At 35.8% G+C, this 4,313-nt stretch overlaps 1 long non-coding RNA gene across 1 annotated transcript; it reads right to left on the bottom strand.

Moving 5' to 3' along the window:
- Positions 1-241: 241 nt before the first annotated feature.
- LOC144374536 (uncharacterized) lies at positions 242-4,060 on the bottom strand. Its single transcript, XR_013433901.1, has 4 exons — positions 3,842-4,060; positions 2,222-2,322; positions 1,292-1,454; positions 242-665 (listed from the first exon to the last, which is right to left on the bottom strand). It is a non-coding gene; the product is annotated as an uncharacterized LOC144374536 (long non-coding RNA).
- Positions 4,061-4,313: the final 253 nt, after the last annotated feature.

Here is a 4,313-nt window from a genome sequence, read left to right as displayed (position 1 = left end):
AAAGCTCCATGTATTCACTGATTGTGGTGATCACAAGACTGAATTTTTATTCTCACTGATTCAGTACTATATATCCCCTTAAATAAACATAAATGCTTCAGATAAACATCTATGAGGATATGTTTATTGACTTTCTCATTATAAAATTTATCCCAACATATTTCAAAGAACACATCATATATCAATGTCACTACAAAAGCCACCACAACCACCCTCATTCTAATTAAAAATTATTGAAATATTTGGTGATAATTGTTGATTCTCTAATCAGAGCTCAGGAGGAGCTGCCAGGACTAACTGGCAGTGAGAGGAGAGAGCCCATTATACCCAGAAAGGGTGAGTCTTCACATCCAGAACTGAAGTGGGTACCTCCTTTCCATCAGAAAATACATAATACTTTGCACAGACCCTAGCAAGCTCAGCAAAGGTCCAGCATCTCTTATCATTTATCAATTGAGGAATATAGAGTTTATCTTTATTTTGAGTTTTCTTCACAAAATAAATTTTTGTTCTCTGATGTTCTGGGTCCCAGGCTCTGAGGACAACAATGCAAAAATCCTTAGGAAAGTTCAGGCTCCACTTATTGACCCATCTCTGCACACAGCCTTTAAAATAATGGACTTTTCAGTTTGAAGAAGTCCTTGATTAGTTAATTTCAGGGGAATCTGTAATGTATAGACAAGCACATGGAGAAGCAATGAATGAAACACCAGGAACCGAAGCAGCAAAGTAGAGAAGATACATTAAGCCCAGTGATGCTCCAGAAACAAAAAAACTATTTTTAGTATCATGTACTTTGAATTTGTCCTACTCATTCTCTAAGGTGTGTCATGATTGGATAGTAAAATTATTCATTTATCTGAAAAATTATTTTATAAACATTTATACTGTACAAGGCCTGAGATAGGCAGGTTTTGTAAGTTCTGGTGAGGAGAACTTTCCTCAAAAGTCAGAACCCTGTGGTCACCACACCTCATGACTATGCACAGGGTCTCTCCAGGAGACATGGAGCTGAATCTACACTGTGCTTAAGTTCACAGTTCATACATACACATGTCACACTAATCTTCATTGAGCCCATATGTTTTTTACACTTTGGTCTTCATAAAGCCATAGATTTGGAGCCCCCATGGTGAAGAACTCTAAATCTCAAAGATGGTGTAAAAGAAACTCACTGAACTATAGATCTAAGAATTAAATAATGAATGAACATATATTTTTCTGTGACTCAGCCCCTCTATTTCGAAAAACATGTTCAAATAAAACATTATGTATATGAAAAGGTACTGACCTGTGTTTCCTTACAAGTTTGGAAGGAAAAGGCCTGCATTACTTTGACAAGAGTAAGTTTTATTTTCATGAGAGCAAACCTCATGTTAATGCAGTTTCGGGGTCCATTTCCAAAGGGCATGTGAATGTAAGGATTGATGCTGTCCTTGTTATTCTTACTGAACCTGGTTTTACAATAGATGAGAAGTCAAAGAAATATTAAAACCACAACAGTTACTTGTTTCAGTTTGTGCCTTAGACACCCCCAAACAATAGTGTAAAAAATGATTTCATGGGCTTGTCATTGAAATACAGCTGTGGTTTTGCTCTGAGAATTATTAAGCTATGGAGTTTTTCTGCCTTTCTCTTCCTTAGCCTATATAGTTTTCCACATTTCTTCTCCTTAGCCTACAGGACCTTTCAGTCTTTTTGAGATGAGATAAATGCTGTTTCAAAGGAAATCATGGTAAATTGAGACAGTAAAGAAAACAAAACACACATCAAATATAAGGAGTATGAGAGTGAATACATACAATGAAATGAGATAGTGATTATGTCAGTTATGGCACATGATATAAAATTTGAAAACACATAAACACAGACACACACACACACAGACACACACACACACATGCACGCACATGCATATACACAAACAGAGTCATGGTGCCATATCTGAGGATAATTAGTTTTAGCATAGGAATAAACAAAAATCCTGGGTGATCAAGTCTCTTATAAAAATAATGGGAACATACTTGTATAACCTATGCATATCCTGAAATATATTTTAAATCATCTCTGGATTGCTTATAATAACTAATAATATTTAAATGCTACATAAATACTTATTGAATTACACTGTTTAGAGAAAACTGACAAGAAAAAAACATTTATAAGTTAGTTGAAAGTATAGATGCAAAAACCATACATACACGCTGAGCATGGCACACACCTGTAATCCCAGCATCTTGAGAGGTGGAGACAGCAGGATCCCAAGTTAAAAGCCAGCTTCACCAATTTAGTGAGGTCCTAAACATCTCAGCGAAACCCTGCCTGTAATAAAATACAAAATAGGGCTACAGATTTGGCTCAGTGGTGGACAACCCACGAGTTCAACTCCTGGTACCTTGCAAAAAAAAATCATACATGCAGAGGTTCAATGTATATATTATCAGGTGCTAGCAAAAATCAAATATGATACAATCTAGTTTAGCAAAAATATCTACATATGCCTAGAAATATGTTTATGAGAACATGATCATATTATTAATTCATGATTATTTAAAGAATTTAACAAGCTAAAAAGTTTCTTCTCAGCAAAAGAAACGATTTGTGAGGTGAATAAAGAGACTACACCTTGGGAGCAAATTTTTACCCCTCACACATTAGATAGAACATCAATCTCTAGGGTATATAAAGAACTCAAAAGTGAAGCACCAAAAAAAACCAAATAATCCAATCAATAAATGGGCCAAGAACCTTAACAGACACTTCTCAGAAGAGGATATACAATCAATCAACAAATATATGAAAAAATGCTCATCATCTCTAGCAATTAGAGAAATGCAAATCAAAACTACTCTAAGATATCATCTCACTCCAGTCAGAATGGCAACTATTATGATGCCATTATAAGTGTTGGCAAGGATGTAGGCGAAAAAGTACACTCATACATTGCTGGTGGGACTGTAAATTGGTGCAGCCAATATGGAAAGCAGAATGGAGATTCCTTGTAAATCTGGGAATGGAATCACTATTTGACCAAGATATCCCTCTCCTTGGTTTATACCTAAAAGGTATAAACATGCTACAGGGACACAGCCACATCAATGTTTATAGCAGCACAATTCACAATAGATAAATTGTGGAGCCAACCTGGATGCCCTTCAGTAGATGAATGGATTTAAAAATGTGGCATATATACACAATGGAATTTTACTCAGTATTAAAAGAGAATAAAATCAAGGAATTTTCAGGTAAATGGATGCTGCTGGAGAAGATAATGCTAAGTGAACTTAGCTAACTCCAAAAAAACAAATGCTGAATGTTTTCTCTGATATAAGGAGGCTGACTCATAGTGGGGTAGGGAGGGGTAGCATGGGAGGAATAAACAAACTCTAGATAGGGCAGAGGGGTGGAAGGGGAAGGGAGGAGGCAGGGGATTAGCAAGGAAGGTGAAATGTGATGGACATCATTATCTACAGTACAGATATGAAAACATAAATTGGTGCAAATTACTTTATATACAAACAGAGATATAAGAAATTGTGTTACATATGTGTACTAAGAATTTTAATGCATTTCATTGTCATTTATTTTTAAAAACGCAATTTAAATTTTTTTTAAAGAATTTAGGATAGTGAATGGACATAGCATTCATTTTGTTCCTTGACACAAATTCATATCATTTTGCAAGAAAGTGTTATATTTATAACAATAAAACTGCTTAAAATACAAAGAAATATATGAAAATAATTACATAGCTACTTATTTGTCATCTATGATAAGAAATACAAAGACATGCTTGGACAACCCTAGCCCAGGGTGGTTCCCTTTCCCAGAGGCCCTGTACCTTTCAGGGCAGAACTCCTCAGGCTCTGGCCAGTGCTGTGGGTTTCGATGAAGAACAAAGCTTTATATCATCACCACTGTCCCCTTCCTAATGGACACTCCATTGATTCAACATCTTTCTTACAGACCCTCTCAAGTCTGCCAGCAATTGGGTACAACCTGAGAGTTTCATTCACCACCATGTCCAAGTACTCCATCTGTAACACGGTATCATAGGTAGCAGATGTCTGAAGAGAAAAAAAGAGATTTTTGAAAATTCATGTTTGGAACTAACTGTAAACTCAATCTACATAGTTATATTAAAGTGTTAGGAGGTCCGAAGAATAACAGAATGGTGAAGAAGAGTATTGATTACAATTGACTAAGCATTGTAATAACAATAATGTCCATTTGACAATCATGTCCATGGCTCATTGAGAAGTGCAGAGTAGTTATGAACATAAGAGGCCTATGGAACAATCCCAAATTCAGTG

This window comes from Ictidomys tridecemlineatus, unplaced genomic scaffold (assembly GCF_052094955.1).
Source record: "Ictidomys tridecemlineatus isolate mIctTri1 unplaced genomic scaffold, mIctTri1.hap1 Scaffold_73, whole genome shotgun sequence".
Lineage (NCBI taxonomy): Eukaryota > Metazoa > Chordata > Mammalia > Rodentia > Sciuridae > Ictidomys > Ictidomys tridecemlineatus.
Note: the sequence above shows the minus strand (reverse complement) of the source record. Positions and strands in the feature narration are given on the sequence as shown.